Source organism: Varroa destructor, unplaced genomic scaffold (assembly GCF_002443255.2).
Source record: "Varroa destructor unplaced genomic scaffold, Vdes_3.0 BEIS01000003.1, whole genome shotgun sequence".
Lineage (NCBI taxonomy): Eukaryota > Metazoa > Arthropoda > Arachnida > Mesostigmata > Varroidae > Varroa > Varroa destructor.
Window position 1 is genome coordinate 35,944,428 of NW_019211456.1, and position 19,976 is coordinate 35,964,403.

General features: G+C 40.6%; 1 long non-coding RNA gene across 2 annotated transcripts in view; it reads left to right on the forward strand.

Moving 5' to 3' along the window:
- LOC147756885 (uncharacterized) overlaps positions 1–19,524 on the forward strand; it is an 85,487-nt gene extending 65,963 nt beyond the window's left edge. For both annotated transcript variants that reach the window (XR_015324448.1, XR_015324451.1), the window contains exon 2: positions 18,389–19,524. This is a non-coding gene — a long non-coding RNA (uncharacterized LOC147756885). The remainder of the gene's footprint in view (positions 1–18,388) is intronic.
- The last annotated feature ends 452 nt before the right edge of the window (positions 19,525–19,976 follow it).

The following is a 19,976-nucleotide window of genomic DNA, read 5'->3' on the forward strand; positions in this document are numbered from 1 at the left end:
GTCAATCTATTTCAAGATCGCGGTAGCGCCCCCTGGACCAAATCAGGCAAAACTAGGTGCTTTGTGTTTACCGAATGTCATCCAGGGGGAGTTGGTGTTGTTGGGCTCCAACGACTGCCACGGCAGCGTAAACGATAAGATTTTAGCAGATTAGAACTTCAAGAAAGGTATAGTCAAATAGTGTAATTGCACTATAGAAGCTTCGCTGGAACTCTAGGGGCCGAAGCTATAGTTTGCTTCTTAATAGTTATATGGACGGTATTACATACTCGATTTTCCGAATTTAATTGCCACTGGTAGCGGATTGTTCCAATAAGGAAAACCAACATAATGGTAGCGAATAACTCGCAAATTCTAACCATCTCTCTTATTAGAGGAACTATGGGCTAAAAAAGCCAATGAATACTCGTTACTTAAGACGACCTTAAGTTGTCAACTTGAATAACGACGCAATCTAAACTAAGCTTAGACGTATATAGGAAACATGATTAAACTCATCGAATACAAACTTCGCCTAGTCTTTCATAGAATGCGTGAGTTTTTAAATATTCATGTTTACAGACTAATTTGTATCAGACTGTATTAAGTTTGGATGAATCGATTATGGCAAAATTACCATCTGATCTAGTCACTGAGTAGACCTACTCGTCCACTGGGTACTAGTGTCAATATTAGGCAACTTATGTGCAATCGAAGTTATACTTAAAATAACATATCTGAAATAACAGAATCTAAAAAGAATGTACGAAATTATACGCACAACCTGCTATCCGTACATACTCACTGTCTCCTTACCACTGTGGTAACCCCTCTCCCAAAATGGGCTTGACGAAACAGCAGAACAAAACAGGTAGATGATATGATATATATAAACAAGATAAATAAAATAGGGCCTTCGAAAATCCTTTTCTGTTACAGTGTATGGATTTCTGTCTATGTAAGCTGTGTCCTTGGAAGCGTTGGTGGAATCCAATAACCCTCAAAGTAAAATGGCCGGAGGCGAATGGTGGCTTGTCCTATCTTGTCTGGTCTGGTCAGTTAATCAGCGATATTTAAAGGCGGAAGGTCGGACATTTATCGATTGTCTGAGAGCGCTCGCAACCCAAAATAGAAGGTGCCTTGGCCGATCGATAGCATTCACGTTGCCATCTGGCACTTTGGAAAAATACTACGCTGTTTAGTCCCATGGGGACTAAGCGCAGAAACGGCCTTTACGCTAATTTAACTTAAACGTTTGCCTCGTCGATCAAAAATTACGTTTCTACTCTTTAAAACGGTAACAATCTTCTCCAGTTCTTCGCAGGGCTTTGTCTGGCCAAAGTGCTTACCGAAATTTTGCATGAAAGTTGAGAATTACATCCATTTGTGGGGCGTGCCGCCCTGATTAGTGTGGCATCCATTTCCGTTCTTCTGTTTTCTCCTTCATAGTCGTCCGTTTCTCTTTTCGTTGCTTTGAACGAGAGTGAAGTTTGGGATCTGCAAAAGTGTAGCACCCGTCCCTACTTCCAATGCATAAGCCCTTCTCCCCAGGCTGCAGTTGTCTTTTTGCCATTTTCTGTTCCTACTTTACGCTGAGGCCCTTTATAAAGTTTAGATTATTTTTGTGGTAACATAACGACTGGGAAAGATTCGTGAAAAAAAAATCGGAGGAAGCTGGCAGCAAGGAAAGCCGCAGACAGAAAGCTGAACCTAAACTAAGCGTATATCTCGAAACACATCTACAAAATGCTTGGCGGCCTCGAAAGCCGTACTTCATGAAGGCCCCACGGACTGAATACAGCTAACTGTTATGTCGTACCGCTCAATAAATACTTTCGAGAAGGCAATGCACATGTAAATATTATCGATCACGGGAATGGTTAGAAACATTTGTATGAACTTTAGCATACGCTAGATAAGCTGTTATTACTTCTTTTAGAAAAGGATGAGAGCCAAGATCTTTTACGGTTTACGTAGTTTTTTTCTGTGGAGCAACATGGTCAATGGTGAGGAGTAATTAACAAGTGATAATCAGTAGATGATACAGCGGGCATTTGTTAGTTTGTTTGTTTCAAACGTCAGCTGAAACACAAGCACCAGATAACTTTGTGTTAAGTTGGCAGTTTCAATGCTAATACGATATGTTTTTCCGTACTCGTTTGTTCCGTGCCTTGCACTTCTGCTCCAGACGGTGACATCTGAATATTTTCATTTCCAGTCAAATGCGTGGGTAATATATACTCTGTTTCTCCCGTAATGGTAGCGAGTGGAGACATTGTCATCTGACTTAAGGGTTTAAGGACATTTTTTAGATGTCGCAGAACGAGTACGACGGAATAGTATCGTTTGTCCCTTCGTGGAACCCGCTACGCACGTAGCTTGTGAATGCCGTGTAATGAATTCATTACTGGCGTGCAAATACCCTTCCGTCACAAAAGATCTGAGTGAACCCTTTAGATTTCTCGAAGGTATAATGAAACCTAATTCAGGTTATATTTTTTCAAAACGATCTTCACAACATACTTGTCTGCATTTTACGGTCCTGTGATCGAGCTGGAAATGTTGTACTGCAGAAAAAATTAACGACCTTTGACTTAAACATAAACATTCTTTCGGTTTGCACTATTTTTCAACATCTAACTGATGCCCCCGGTTTGCGTAATAATTTATCTTTTGATGACACTAGGTTGATATAAGATCAATCGTACTACTTTGTTAAGTAACCATGACTATATAGGTAACCTTGAACATTTTAATTTTGATTATTTGTCCTTTGTCATTATGTGGCTCAAGCGGACGACAGGCTTTCTGTTTTACTGCACTATACCATTCAGCATAGTTCCAGTGGTTGAGGACAATGGGAAATAAGAGCGAAAGTGATTGGATTAAAAGTTTCGAAGGTAAAAGCTGAAAACCTGCGCGGAACAACATTTCGACGAAAAAATCTATTTTTTTCTACCTTCACCTAATTAATGCACGTACAATACTGCGTGTAGTGAAGCATCTTGACTTACGTACACTTGTTATCGTGATAACACTGCAAAATAGCCTTGCTCCAAGAGAATCTCCTACATGCCGCAGTAAAAATTTCATTCTCCATTTGAGGCAACAAAGATTTTTACTACTGTGACTACATGCGTTACCTGAAACGCCATCTATATATTTAAAGTACTTTTTGACATCTTGTTTTATCTACCTGAGTGGGTATTCTGTAAAGTTCTTGTAGTAGCTTCAAGCCTGCGTTTAACCATTGTTATCGAGTTCGTATACGACGTACGATTACGGAGAGTTTTTGCGAAAATACTTTTTTTTTTTATACCGCATCTTGTAGCAATGTTTCAAAACACACCGGGACAATACGCGCGGTTGAATATATGCACTTACGTACCTCATGCGAAAAGCCTCTTCAGAAACGGTACATTTGCCTTTTTTCGTTGTCGTTCCTTGAAGAAAAAAGGTCTAACCGATTGCGAATCTAGCAGCGATAAAGAGGGGTTTGGGAGGGGCCAGAATATTTCGAATGTGTTAAAAACACGTTCAAACACCACTTGAAAAATGTCTCTTAATGGTCTCCTGTATGGCCACATCGTGGCTTACCGTTTTGGAAAGAACGCCTCAATCAGACTAGCGCCGTAATTCAATCTACGAATCAACGTCTGTTACTATTAATAAATGCGTCTAGTATAAACACACATAACGTCTTATGGGTACACGTTGCACCGTACATTCGAACGTTGCCTTGTTTACCGCTGCTGCCAATGTTTAATGATACTTTTTAGCAAAAATAAAAATTATCAAAAACTAAATGAAAGGTTCAAACTGCCAAGTGACCTTCGTACAGACGTGTATTTATATCCAGATACGTAGATTACTACATACAAGCAGGGTATGGCCTTGTCCTAAAATCACATATAAAACAACATGTAAGTGTCAACTGCAAATATTATCCCTGCACGCAGTACGTGTCTGATTTACCTAATATAGGACAGAGCACTCAAAAACATACTCGGCTTGAAAAAGGCTTGAAGCGTGACTATGCATATATTCTATCGACTTAGTGACACGAGACACTCAAGTTCTTCAACAGCAGATTTCTCATGTGTTCTCTATACAAGATACTCATTCTCCCAGTACACTCTCTACACCTTCATAAGATGCTATTTCACTTGGAAATTACTATCTAATGAAAAAAATGGACAATATTATCCATTCAGAGTGGATGGATGGATGGATTCAGTAAACCCTATATGCGGAACAGCCATCGGCTGGTGGCGATCGTATAGAACTGATAATAGTGCTGCGGTGATTCAACATTAAGCTTTACTTGCGGACAATGTCAGTAAAAGCTGCCTTTCTAAACGACCGCAGTTATTGAATCTACTCTCTAGTAATACACTCAGTAAGCGAATAAAGTTAACTTAACTTAATTTAATACTTTGAGCGAGGTACAACAAGAGTCTTTTGTTGGTTAGGCTTGTTTTGAGGTCCGAAGATGTCAATACGCATACGGAAGAGGAAAAGGAAGCATTTTTATATTAATTTTATTCTACGCAGGTAAGTACGTCATACAATGTAAACTGTGGTATCACTTGAATATCGATCGGACAGCAGGCACAGGAGTCACATCAGCCTCCGCTCGGCTTACCTAGACGGCTCAGAACTTAAAAAAAAAATCAGGCTCGTTGATATCCGGCTCGCGTATCGATTAAATCGACTGTAAATTTTAAGAGGCGGAGTCACTCTTTCGAGTGCACATTTCCTTGTTTCGACAAAAAAGGAAATCTTATCCTAAAACCTCACTACCGCATTTGAGGCTACCCATGCGTGTACTCTTGCTTAGTAAAGTCAGGATTTCGAGCTTTACGACACCCCTGCAGACTAAGACTGGCGAATCATAATTTATTTAAAACTTATGTCAGCGTGTAGCAACCAGAGCGTGGCTACTCCTACTAATAAAGCGGTCAAAGTCGTACATGCGTATTATTTAATAATATTATACTTCCCGAGAACAACTGTAGGATTTAGCAAAAACAATTACTATATAGCATTGTACTTTTATAACTCTAGCTAATCCATCAACAAATCATTTTTTTGAGAGTGAGGATACAGTAACCAGGCGTTTACTATGCGGCAGACGGCGGCTGGTGCATTTAAGGATTATTCAAGGATCCATCCTTTTTTTTTTGAAGAGCGAAATAGCTGTTACTTATCCCATGGCCCTATTACAAAGTAGCTTTCGAGCAGGGCTGAACATGTCCGGTAAGCAGCTGCAGTGATTTGGGCAGAATGCTAAAGGGTTGACAAAAAGTAACAGCATCCAGATGTGTGTTTCTTAAACCAAAATCAATTTGGAAATAATAATAGTAGTAAAATTACCCCAGGCAGTTGGGCGATGATAACATAATTTCATAAAGGCTACTATTAAACGTAAGGTCAATTTAGGCTTACGGGTTTCCGGTACCTATCTACCGTATGATGTGCCTACTAACAGTTGGTACAGCGCCTTCAATTTTCTCCTTAATTGTCATAAGTTATTAAGTACAAACTCCTAAACAAGGTCAATCTCTTGCTTCTGTCAAGTGAGTTGAGTACATGCATAATATTACATAATCTGATGCTAACGTTTATCTGTCGTCATATAGGGTGTGCAATATACCATGCATTTATCATCGTGAGAAAGCTCCCAGCCTCGAGTTTGGTCAACGCAAAGGATTTTACAAACTTGAAATCGTGGGACAGCGGCCATAGCGCCAGTATGTTTCCCATACGCGTCTCACTTCATTTAGTCCTAGTTCTTTGAACACGTCGTTTAACTAAAAGACTGCTCCTTTCCACAATGGATGATCATTCGGTAAAGATATATCAAATTAGCCTGCCGAGATTTCCTGCACTAAACGTATTATAGTGTACTTGTATCAAATCAAATCAGGACCCACAAGTCAGGGGATGGACGACAAGAGTCCTTAGTGAACTGGAATGTACGTATACGTTTTTGTGTTTCAGATAATTACATTCAGCGTCGGCACCGCCCGTTCGACTTCATTTGTACGGCTGTTAACAAGCTACCGGTGCTTATAGGCTCTGCTTTCAAAGCTTAAAGTTTGAGTTCCGTTGATCTACTGATTAGTAAATGCAGCTATGTTTTTATGAAACAAGTTATCTAGACGCCTGAGCGGTCTGATTTAAAAAAGCTAAATAATTACACATAAATATTATGGCTACTATTTTGTTGGTTTTCAAATATAAAGTCAAACATACTTTTCCAACACATGTTCTATCACAATCAGTAAAACTGTTTGTTCGATAATGAGTCTTCATGAACGTCGTATTGCTTACGCATGCTTTGTGTTTATTTATCGAAATGGTTTGTGTTTAGGTTGAAAGATATCCCGATTATTATGACGCAATGCCAAACCGACGTATCAAAGTGGTTCTTTCTTGACGATACGCTTCGTCTTGTAGATAGAGCGCGCTAGCCATTACCATAAAGCTCATTGGCCACAAAAAAACGTTTGAACGTAATTCCAGAGTTGAGATGTTTTATATAGACGTAAGTTTGCGTAACTTGCTTGAATCCATCAAACCCACATTCGAGCTAGAGTTCAAACGCTGTTTTAAATCCCTCTTAATTAAAGATAAGGTCCTTCTAAGGCATAAAAACTCCCTAGACTTTTTTAAAAATTCCGTGTCTCTCCAAGTCAAGTCTAAAGCAGCGTTTGGAGCTTAGCGTAACCGTATAGTAAGTATTGCAAAGTAAAATGCCGTTATTAATCAACCGGGAGATTATCTAGATGGGCGTCGAAAGTAGAGCTCTTGAGTATTTTGATAGAAAACACGTGAATGGAAGTACAAAATTTAACTAATGGCTGATGCTAGCTTAACTAAATTTAGATACAGAGATAGGAACCTAATAAAAAGTTACCGAGATTAACGAAAGAATACTACATTAAATCTATTAATGCTCACGTAATCTGTGATATCAAACATTTGAGATAAAAGTTCATAGTAGGCCACGACCCGGTGACCTTTTTTTCTTTATTCTGAAAGAACTGCTTAATTGTTCAGCTTGCGTACTATACACGAAGACTTGATTGATCCGAAACAGATTAGGCACCAATGATGAGTTCGGCCAGCAGGAATTAAATGAAATGGCTAGTAACGTACTCCTTGGTAGGACATTTTGTTCAGTATCCCGCGCCATTGATTTAATAATGATGTTGCAGTCGATGTAGCGTAAATTATAGCACCTTAACGCGCTTATATATTTGGTAAAATTTCATCTAGCCTGGTTTATGCCTTAGAGGCTTTCCACACAGAATAGAGCATGCATTAAAAGATAATAGGGATATTTAACAGGTTGTGGCCTTTAGTGTTTGTTCCTTCTGGCCCATTTCTTACTGGCAGTACCAGACGTAAACACTTGAAACATATGTATATACTGAGAGTTAATTGTCGTTTGAAGGCATCATACAGGATCCATCTGTACACTGCCTACACCTGTCCCCTTAAACCTTAATGGATAAGACGTAGTTTGGTAATATTGGGACACTAAATTGACAAAGCTCGCTGCTATAAGCCCAGTCTGCTTCGTAGTTAATGGGTATGATGGCAGACCTCCATGCGGAAAGCTGAGATTTCGTCCTGCAACACTTTCAAGCAGATTATTTGAATTTGCATCAAATTAAACGAACACCGTTTGGCACCAAAACTTTTTTATTCGCCTACATTTTATTCGGCTTGTTTTTCAAAAATCATATTCAAAAGCAGGGCTCAGTCAACCGATGGGTCGTGATGAGTTCCGAAAGAGCCCGAACTCCCAGTTTCGGTATCTTGGGGCTAAATTTCGTCTGCGTTTTCTTCGAAATGTTCTTATTATTTTCCACCTGTATAGTCGGTGATGGTTTAGACTAGGATCGATTGTAGAGCGATAAAGCACAGAAAATAGGGTTGCAAATTATAGAAAATGTGCATTTATATACGAATATATATAGCACTATGCACTTACGGAGAACGGGCTCCGTTAACTAGAACACAAAGGCCAAAAGCGCTAGTTCTGTTTCGTCTCGACTCGAATTCCATTTCAAAGGTGTCTTTTTCTAAATGTTCCGCGATTATGTTTAAACTGTGACTTGCGCCGATTTTCAGTGTTGATGACATCGTCCTGAGCAGTGCCTAGATTCTGCCGCGGGCTGACCTGTGGCGAATACTCAATAACTTGAGAGAGCCTGGCTGATAAAGGTGACCCTCGGGGGTCATCAACAAAGCAGAAAAAATTGCATCATGGATCCAGTATGCATAGAAAAAGGCTACGCGAATCCTAACCTCGAAATGGCCCACTTCATTTGATATGCATAATCAGATTATCTACTCGTGCAAGAAGTATTTGCCACCAAAAAATGTTCACTAATATACGGGCCGTTCATTAAGGTAAAACGGCTTAATTCTAGTTGGCCCTCCGTCTACAAACCTTGACGTGGCTGGGTAATTAATTATAAGGATTTTATCTCGAAACAAGGTACTGAGGCAAATCAGTCGCATTCTCAGTACTATACTACATCATAGTAGACTTAAATACGTTTGCTCTAGCTAGCCGCGTAGGAGGCTTTTCCCTTTGTAGGTTGTTTTTTGCTAAACAAGCTGGGCCTACTAGCGGACGAAAAATAGGATGAAGCCCTAGTTTCTTTGCCTAACGTTGCAGTCGACATTATGGCAGTTGCCAAAATTGCACCTGCACCACACAGTGGCATGTCCTCTCCTACCGCTTGATAATCATGAGTGCGTAAAATATACTACCAATTACACTGTAAACGTAATGAAGCGGGAAGTATTATACCTCGTACTGTAATAGTATAATTACGTAAGTTGAAGTCAGTAGAACTTTGTGGCCGTGGCGAGGTTTTTTGCTGAAAGGAAAAATAATTGATGTCGGCAGTAATCTAAGGAGCAGTTCTTGAAAAATGATTGCGAACCCCCGTCTACTACATAACAATTATTGCTGGTTCAACATCTTTACTCAGCTTTCTTTATATGTTTTTGTATGATGATTCACACAAAATTATCAGTAGACTTAATTAGAACTTTCAATTAAAAAGAGTGGGAAGTGAATAGAAGCCAGCGTAGCAAAGGCTTTCAAAGCTCAGAGTGTCACTCGAAGTTACTAACGTTTGATGCCTGTTCTAATCAGGCAAGAACGTCTTTCCCTATGGCCATGAATTTATAGCCTAAAATGTTTTAAGGGAGAAAGAAACGGTGCTCAAATCGTTTATCGTATATCTAACTGTAACTCTACGGCTTTATGCGTTTTTACAGTTTCTTCCGACACTCACTTCACGTGTGTCGCGTTGTATATGTCAGGTCAGTCCAAGCTACGGACTGAAGTTACGAAAAACACTTAACTGAATTGAACTTAGCTGAAGGCCATCAAAAAATTGAAAACTATTTAGTTCCAATCAATAGACGTTCACTAATGGGGGGTTATGTAAAGTTATTCATTCTTCTGCCAATCTTGAGGGGTTGCGTATTGTTACCACGTTGGCCATGGTCGTCTCTCGCTTTAACCAACTATTATAGATATAAAAAGATGAATTTCGTAGTAAACATTTGCTAAATCAAAATTTAAAGCTAAATGTTCAGCTGAATAATGAGTTTACTGGAATCCTTAGATATAGAAGGTTGGAAAAAATGGCAATCGCATCTATAAATAAAGTTAATCTATAACTGTGCGCTATACATTGACCTTTAGCTCAGGCCAAACGTGATTCTATAATAGATTTATTTATCCTACCAAACGTTTTAGAAAGCGAATTTATCTATGCCAAAATCCCTTCTTAGTATGCATATTTTGGGCCACTTCAGGTGCCTTATGAGAAGGCCTGCGCAAGGCAGGTGACCCGCTCGACATTCATTTTTGCCTGTAGAGAAAAAAAAATTGCTTTTCCCGTAGAGAATTAATCCACTGCAGTCACTACACACGATCGAAATCAAAAGATTTTTAAGCCCAAGTGACGTATTGATAGTAGAATCACTCATTACTTGATAGAGTATACTTCTTATAGTATAAAACACAATAAATAGGTTAGCCAACTTTATCTGTTGGCTGTAACTTCCATTTAAAGTCGACCGAAGACCATTTGATTTACCCTCAGCAGTCGGCCGACAAAGGATCCTACTCACAAGCGTCCCGTAAAAGAATCAATGAGCCTACTCACGTTATAAAGATGAATCAAATACCAATATATTATGAATGTATTAAATAGCAACGTATCACGAGGGCCAATATATATGAGCACACATTCCGATCACTATAATTCTGTGGTGTTAGGGGGACCAACCTAGATTTCTAAAAACCAATTTCTGCCGCGTCGCCTGAATGTTGAGACTCATCTGAATGTAGAGCACACAAACGTACAACACGTGGACATCATTCAGTCATCCTTTGTCCGTACCGCCCTTTTCTTGCTCCTCGCTCTCCTCCGCTGCTCTTACTTCTCGTCCACCCTCAGACCCGATCACCTCTGTTGCCTTGCTCCAAGAGTCCAGAAGACCTTCAGACTGCTTGTGGATGTGTAACCTGCCATGTGTAAGGGGTGTAAAGGCTATGGTGCTCAAGAAAATCTGCTGAAATAGCATGCCCCACACAGCGGAAAAAATATCTGAGGTGATTAAAGAATCGACAAATGGCAGAAGCGGAGTGGCTACCCTACAAATGGTTAACATGCGGTGGACAAATCGTAGGTCCAATAAGCTCAACTGCACTGACTAATTACTTCGCTGGTATACTCTCAACAATTAATACTGTCACTCAAATGATTCCATTGCCCTCTATGGCCGCATCTGAAGGATTCATGGCATAGCGCAGCCTGCTCAAGCAAAATTTCACCTTCCTAGAGGCTCGGCAAGCCCCCGAGAATTCGCAGAACAACAAAGTAGCGAGTCCGAACGGAACTGGCAGTTGATTCCTCAAGAATGTTCTCGTTTTGGCCGTTTGCCGAACTGCACTTTTTAATAAATATCTACATGTCGGCATTTTATCGACTCACTAAAAGACGCTTCGCCATTGGTAATTCCCAAAGGACAAAACGAGTCAACTCTGCCATCGTCAGGCCGCGGAGTCACTTAAAAGAGCGTCTGCTACAAATACTTGCCGATCCGTTAACCAAAAGACTGTCCGCCTTCTGGGCGGGACCAAAAGGCTAGGGAATTGTGCTCGACAAACACAATATGCACTGTCTTGATGACCTGCCTTAAAAAAGTACACAACGATCTAGCTGACCCGCTATACGCGATGCTTGTTGACCTTAAGACCACACTCGACTCTAAATCTGAGAATTCTGATTCTGCGTATCTACGCGCCCTGCTGTTCGCAGGGTAGGTACGCATGAGAACTACACAAGCATCAACGACGGAGTGGTAGAGTTACGTTCCTTCTTCCAAACGACTGGACTAGCAAGGTAAGAATCTAAGATCCCTTCTTTTTTTTCAGCCTTACTGAACGAGTTTTCCGCCAAATTAAGTGGCGAAGGAACCTGACCAAAGTTATCTTCCACGCGGATGACCTGGTGATCTACGACCCTAGCAGATTCCGAGTGTAACAGGCTCTGTCTAGACTTCATTTCGCAGTGACAGAACTGGAACTAACGGTCAATCTGGATAAGCCAGAGGCCGTAAACTTTAGGTGGAGAGGCAAGATATACTGTTCCTCCCCTTTCGGTACGTTAAGAGATACACGTATCTTGGGTAATTCATCTCCTTCAATGGTCACAGCTTCACCTTGCACATCACAGAAAGATGCAGAAAGCGTTTACCGCATCTCAGGCAATTAGGGCCTGAATCGCCTTTTTCTCATGATAACGCTCCACCTATTCTATCTCGAAGTGGCGCTACTAGCGGCTTGCGGGAGACAGGATTCGGAAGAATCTTACGTTACAGTAGGGAATCTTGGACTGCTCAAGCGAGTGAAAGCCCCTATCTTGAAATATACGTTAGAGCTTCACTGTACGGCAAGAAACCCATTAATAATCATCCTTACGACAAACTAGTGTAGATCGAACATCTTAAGCTTACTTCTAGATGGCCGGCAACAAAGACTTCCTCCAATTGTCTCCGTAGAAAGTTCGGTGAAATGAACGGTGAATTTTTTAGCGGGGCAGCTATTGCAGAGACAATAGCTGGAAGAACCGGAGCGGACAAACCGTCACGTAGTCTTCTGCTTTGCGATCAAATCTTCCATGGCTTCCACCACATATTATTCAGGGACAAACTAGATCCATAAACCTGGCGAGAAATTGATGCGGAAGCAACATACTATGCAGGTCCCTTCCTCGAGATCCTCAGGCAGTGCTGCAGGCTGAGCAACTATGCCGTGAACTTTAATTTCTTCTAAACTTTCTTAGCCTATAAATGGTACGACTCAGGGGGCCACATGAAAAACACGATTAATCATCGTTTATCATCAGCTGTATTGTACACTATTAATATATATGTATTTTTATACAAACATATAAATGTGTTGTGGAACATGTCCCATTAGAAATGACTAAATGTTATTGCATTATATATATGAAACCTTTATATTTATTGTAATAAAATTTATGTCTGCTGCACTATATGAATGGTTTAAAGAATTTCGAGAAAATTTAGAATTTTCCGAACCGGTTACGCATATTGTTTACGTATACGAAAAACATGTTAAGGGTAACTTATAATGAGTTGGTAATTCATTCACGGATCCAGGTAGCACTTGAGTAAAAGTTCGGAATTATTAATCTTATTCCAAGGCTAGTTTAATTATGCCCATGGCTTGGCAGGCTAGCAATACAACTGCCAGACCCCATTTTATCGAAATTTCACAAACAGTACTCAGCCCGAGAGAAATATATTATAGTAAAAACACAATCTTCCAATAGTTTATATCAGCCGTTCCAATTCACAGGGTGATGACAAAATTAATTACGTACTGACGAAACAATAACAAGTGGACCAGAGATTAACAATTGAGGTTGACTGCCTTCGGCAACTTTGCTATTCTTCATTCTTTTTACGCTCTATGAATGGAGCCTGTCGTACGATGGCCGACATCTGCTAGGAAGAGATCCAACAAAAAATAATACGCCTTCTGCGTTGTGGTATCGTCGTGTATCAGGGAATAGCATTTAGCTCCGTTTGTACGTGGACGGTCTTAATAGAGAAGCAACCCCGAGGCGGAGGATTTGACAACTTTCCCAGGATAGGCATTCCGGACGCGAGAGTTTTTACAGTAACGATCTAGGGTATTGGGTCTTTAAAGCAATGTTCTTAGTTTTTACTCTCCGTTGCATTAGTACGCAACAAAATAAACAAAATCACTATAGATATTGTACGCTCCGAAATGTAGCCATTGTATTTATATTATTATAGCCTATTCTGATAAGTACTATCAGATATATAGACTTGAAGGTAAAACAAAGATAGCATAAGATGTACCCTTCGTATAGCTTATACAGGACCTCACGTTCAATAGCTTCCGTACTTTGTTTTGAAGTAATGGTTGAGGGGTATAAAAAACCTGTGTGGAAATTAACTTTTGTATTGTCTTAAACGCATTAAGTTGTTATTATTTCTATCAAAAGACATTTAGAAATATACTATATCATACAACCCAATTTACCACTAAACGCTCTGGATAGACTGATCACTGTAATTTATAACATGTCTTTACTTATACGATCGAAGGACCTCCCGATTGGAAAAAGAAGTTTCCCTGAAATTCTCTAATGATGTCTCCATTTTTTGAAAGTATGACATTTTTGTAGAATACGTTGTTTGCAGTAACTCTGTTTAAATTTCAGGCAAGCAAAAGGCTGGTTTTATTTAGAAAAAAAAAAGCTCGGAATAAAGATACGCTTTATCAGTTTTTTTGTTAACTGCAGTGACGGAACGAATACTGATGGAGCTTAGAAATGTTAAAATATAACTATAATCAAAATACTTAACGGGAACACGACAATTACATGAGTTGTAACGTTTTCAGTTGTCATTGTCAGTAAATATTGGCAAACTATTTGTATTATTTCTGATTCTTTACTGTTCATCCATACGTATTCGGCGACAATTGGCAAGGGATATTGACAGTTTCTTCTGCCACCGTTATTGGCATATAATTGACATATTATGGTTTTTCCACTCCTGAGTACCTTATGCTTGCCGTTTCGTTCATTCCTGACAATTCTCGGTAGCTCGAGTGACTGACTGGCTGTCCGTTCTGTAATCTTACCATGATGCCAGCTTATGATTCAGTACATCATGGCCAAGCCCTGTCTTTGCATCGCTTAAGATGAAGAAAATAGAAGGCCATCTTCGTCAGATGGCGCTTCTATCCATGAGTTTAAATCAAGCGTTGTGCCTTGCTCGTGTCGCCATCTAGGCGAAATATCTAGGTAAATATCTCCCTGCGTATAGAGCTCCATCATGATTTCTAACGTGGACAACGATCTCGGCTTGCGGCCTTACCGTACGCGAGACCAAGGATAAGGATGGGCGATGCAAGGGTAGTAATGCAACCGTTGTACGGATGTCCAAACGAAGGCCAAAATTGTGACATGTAAACGAGCGGTTCGAGGCTTTCGCCGTCTCTGGGTGTTTGGTTCCTTGGCTAACAGCCAATCTTCCTAAAAACCCCCAGAAACTTCCGCAACGTTGAGCACAGTAGCTCGTATCGTCCAGCTCGCAGGAAGCATCGGTACATTCGTCGGCTATAGTCCTAACCATTGTTACAGCTTTTCTGCTGGGATAAGGTATTGTTATAGTACGGGAGCATATCGCTCAAGGTAAAGAACCATCAATATACAAAAATCAAACAATCTTCGACGCAACAAAGAGCCTCGAAGTCTCGCTAATTCGAGCTCCACCACAAGCTATCTATACATTGTGTCAACAAGCTAAGTGCGTCAAAAACAAACGCTACTCACTACGCCAACTTGCCGTCTGCCACCTATATACGCCAATTTTTGTCTCTTTTATACTGGACGCTAAGCCCACTGATCTTTCACCGACCGATAGTTTCTTTGCCAGAAACGGGTTGTGTTTGGTTGAAACGGTCGGACGACCCAGTCTCACAAGGCCAATCCAAGCCGGCGAAGTGGGCGGTCTTTGATTGGAAACTGATGAGCATATTTCAGCCTCTGTTCTTGCTGTACCATTGTTACTTGTCTCCGTGTCACTTTGTCACCTCACTCCATCGACAATGACCAAGCACTGGCAGAGACGCATTGCCACTGCCACGTCGAAGCTGATACTTAGATAAACAGATAGTTGCGAAATGAAGGTGAGAAGGTTCAGTGGGCTCCAGAATTGCCACTGTTTTCACCGGCAAATGCCAGCAGAAAGATAATTGTTGTCAAAACAACAACAGTTACTTGTCCATATAAAAGTTGTTTCCTACCAAATAGATTATAAGTTGTTAAAAGTGAGAATCCTTCGTTGCCTTCTATCAGAGAAGGAATGTTTGTGCTAGTATCTTCCTTCGTTGGAGGTTCATATTGCCGACACGCAAACGGCAACAGTAAAAGGGCTTTCATTAATTATTGCAGTTTTAAAGACATTGTTCCTCCAAACGTGGTGCTGAGGGTAAGCATTTGCTATATACCTAATTTATCGAGGGCGAAGGATTTCACGTAAAAAATACTCGAATGCCACGCGGACTTCATGGCGCTTGCAAGAAGTAGCATATTCAAAAAGTCATCTAATACAGTGTGTTCACAGCCGTATTGGTCTGCGAAACACCTTGTGTGGCTGCGGCAGTTTGTGAGCGCTATGCGTAGAAAGTAGAGATATATACGATTGAGTGCTTAATTTGTTTCTCTGGTATAATATTTTTCTGTAAAATCAAATGTGTAAGTTGAGTCGACAGTGGATCATCGCCCGGAGCTTCGTTCTGTCTCAAACTGTGCCCGTGATTTCCTGAGTGTAGACTTGCATCTATGTTTATAAACAAGACGAACAGTGAAGAAACGAAAATAGACGTACGTCCACCAGACGTCATCGTTTGGGAGGGAGAGTAAACACTGTTTACAACGGAGTTTTGTTCCGTGTTCAACAGTGAGGCTTCGAATGCTTCACCACGAATTTTTATGAGCTCAGTTATATCTACGAATCATTCGTTTAATGATGTAGGTTAAAGGATAATTAGATTACATTATTATATAGAGAGGATATTCTCGTCAAATATTGATCCCGAGAGGGTGAATTCTTGACGTTGATAATACTTGCAGGTAAAAATAGGATGATTGTCCAATGATCTGCTTAAGTGACTAGGCGCCACAGACAGGTGTTTGATATATATGACGCAAAATCCGCTTGAAAGGATCTGAATGGAGCTGAAGGAAACGTTTTAGACCAAATGGTATCCTGATAGGAAGAGGTTTTCACAACATTTTTGAATAGGGATACCCATTTAATTATTGAATGGAATTAAAAAACATACATTAAGAAAGACCTCATTAATAGACGGATACACGAGCATACTCTCCCCTCGAATTCTTCACGTAATATTTCCATATGAATATAATTATCTATACTATCTACATCACATAAGGAAGTCGGAGGGAGACGATGCTTGTGTATCCGCCAGTTGATACCCCACGTATAAACCTTATTGACAGTTCCAGTTCCCGTAATACCTTAAGATGGTTTGATCCGAGCTCACGGAAGTTCTTAATAAATTTTCTTTTACAGCTTACCCAAAACTCCAACATCTTCATGCTCTAAGAGCGAAGCGAAAAAAAATGCATAGCACCAACATTGCAGAAGATCATTTCGTACACTTTTTACCACATTTTTTTTTTTTATAAATGAGCCCTATGTGGAAAATGACATAATTTACCCGAACGAATATATATGTATATATAAATATATACATTTGGTAGCTACAGACTAATTTCATCTACATGTTTATAGCTATGGTAAACACACAGTATTATAGTCAAGTCTGCGAACAGCGATTTGCATTACCTTTCATAGCTTATTCACGGACAAAACAAGAGGTCGCTTATTTAAGGGTTTATCTATGTGAACCGAGTTTATCAAGAGCGTATTGAAAGCGTCTGAAATTACGTTGAACTACCCTATTTATATTATGGTCTAGATATGGCCGACTGCTTTGTCCCCGAAAGAGTAACTGAAGGGAATTCACTAGCCTTAAGTATTACACAGGAAGAGATACAGACAAAGTGAACGACGCACTGGATCATCGCATCGGTCGTGCATGACATGCTTTCCCTAACACTGTTATTGGGTTTGGCGTGCGATTATACAACAAGATTGAATATCTTAACGGAATTACAAAGGTCGTACTTAACCAGATTGTCATCTATTGAGTAACAGCGCAATAAGTGCTCGAAGTGGTCAAACACGCGCCTGATATTAACAAAGGGATCTGATTTAGGGCAAGGCAGGCCAATGTGGGTTCCAGGTATACGGCCAGCTGGTTAGATATGCAACCAAATTCTTGTGAATGATACGTATAACAGTTGGATTATTGTAAGGCCGTTGTTTGCCTTCGGCTTGACCTAGCAAGCGCTGTTTTTCATATATACAAATAGAAAGTTTCGTATAGAATATAACAAATAGAAAACTATTTTTGGCCTTTACTTTTAATTTCTGTAGACGATAACCCTATCCCGCCTAAGCCCTCTTTCTCAATTGCAGATACCCAATATTTTTAAAAAAGATTATCATCCTCTTTTTTCTTGGATATCAAATTTGTGCTAGCGGTATCTAATTCGGGCATCTGTTGTGACATCACAGTTCGACAGATTGGTCAGTTATTTAAACATGCCAATTGTGTCTAAATAGTGTTAATAGTCTCTCCGTAGCCGACACGTGTCTTAATATTTTCCCTGCGCCACTGCCATTTTAGGCGGTGAATGAAACACAGAACGAATCGACAGAATGTTGGCTCCAAGCAGGACACGTCCAAATCTTGGACTGTGTATACAATTTTTAAGTTTTTGGTTTCGTTATAAATCTGAGAAAATATCCGTCGTTGTTTGCATCTTGATTGTCAGTGATTTTTTTTTATCCATTGGGAAGAAAAAACATCGACCTTCCCACACGTACATTACGCCGCTTTCGTAATCAGGTCAGTACTTCTCGGATGATCACATATTCCCTAATGTGATGTTTGCCGAGTCACGCCCAGGTTTGTTTTCAACGTTTTCCTGCAAAACGAACACCGGCCTCCAACGGGTCCATCCGAAAAAATGCCCTAAGCTGTATCATCATGTCAAAATTAACTTCGATTTGAAAAACGCTTTGTTACTCAGCGCAAAGGCTCTCTTCCAAGGTGACCAGATCTAGTCTACTTTTACGTACAAGGGCCTTTCTTTGTTCAACTAACTAATAACGTCATTTGCTGCCGCCTTTATTTTTGCAGCGGCAACCGAACAGAGCATGACCAACGCACGCAGCTGTCAGTCACGCGGTAAATGTGCCAGACGTTCGCAGATACTCGGCTACATTTCGGACCTGTATGCCTACACAAGCTCGACGCCTGTGAGACGCCGCTGCCACGTCCCGTGGCAAGTTGACGGAACGGAGCAAGGACTCGTCCTACCAAAAGTTGTTGTCAAGGTACAGACGGTCCTGCGGTTTGTTGGGACACAGAATAAAAGGGGGTACAAGGGAGAAAAGCTAACTAAGAAGATATGGCTAATGGAGCGAACGGCCACGCGGAATATGATCCATTTGTCTGCAAGTGAAGGGATACCAAGCATCGTAGCGTGTGCTAATGGCTAAAGCGCCATAAGCGTGCGAATCGGCGGTACGGACGGTATCATGAAAGCTTGGCTTGCTAAAAGGTCAAAAAGAAAGATGGAGTGATGTTCCAAATACTAGCTATTCTAGCTTGTCTCACTAAGAAGATTGCCGGTCGGGATTAGACGAGTGATCTGATTAAAAATGGCGACCGGCTCCCTCTATGGCAGGCAAGCTCTTTCTTTTAGCTGCATTTCCTTCGTAGAACTGAACGTTAAAATGATCCAGGCTGTATGAACGTCGTCCGTTTCAACTCGAAACTAATATATGGGTAGGACAAGAGGGTAAAACAACTATCTGTTCCTAAGAAAGTCAGACCTGTTAGTTCATTAGAATACAACGACATATAAAGAAATCATAGGTAAATACCTGTAGAAAAGATATCAACACTGACTATGCGTTTGCAGGTGTTTTACGAACCGTCTATTTCTAATTAATTGTTTGCTTACAGAAATGTTTGAGCAGCGATTGCCATTTATACACTCGACCGCCCACACTCCGTTCTTTTTTAAGTTATTCTCATGAAAGTATTGGGACAGGTAACACTGAACAACACCGCCTATAGCGTAATGCCTATATCTCGCAGGCTGGAAGCCTGGCTGAATAAAACAGCTGTATCATTTGCCCTTCCGACGAGACATTGCATCTATCTAGCCGCTTGTTCGCTAAAGGAGACTCACAATTCACCACTGTTATGACGACGACCACCACCATCCGGTTAAGCTTATCAGCTTGGAGCTGGCCATCAATTTTGTTTGCGGGAAGGAGGGGGGGCGGGGGGGGGGTGTTTTTTGCTTTCCTTGCAGCATGGTCGGGCGGGAGCAAAATGCCCCCTGCGTTTCGCCGATATAGCGCTAATACATTTCTGCATCGGTTAGGATAACGAATGGGTACGAAGCTGATGTTGGTGCTGCTTGAGATGATGGTGATACAGCAACCGGACGAAGGTCTCGGCTTCGTACAACCTAACCACACAAATAGAAACAGAGTCGTGCGATATAGATTAATGTCGATCAGGTATAACATCAACAGAATAATAATGGATCGCTATTGTTGTTCAACGTAGATAACAAATGTTTTCAGGAAGTTTCCTCCGTCATAATATCAATAGCTTCGTTTAAAATGCTTACTCGGTGCTTTGCTTCTCGTTTGGTTTGTTTAAGATGATTTCAGTAGGTAACAGGCTTCAATTTGGAGTGTTATCGCTC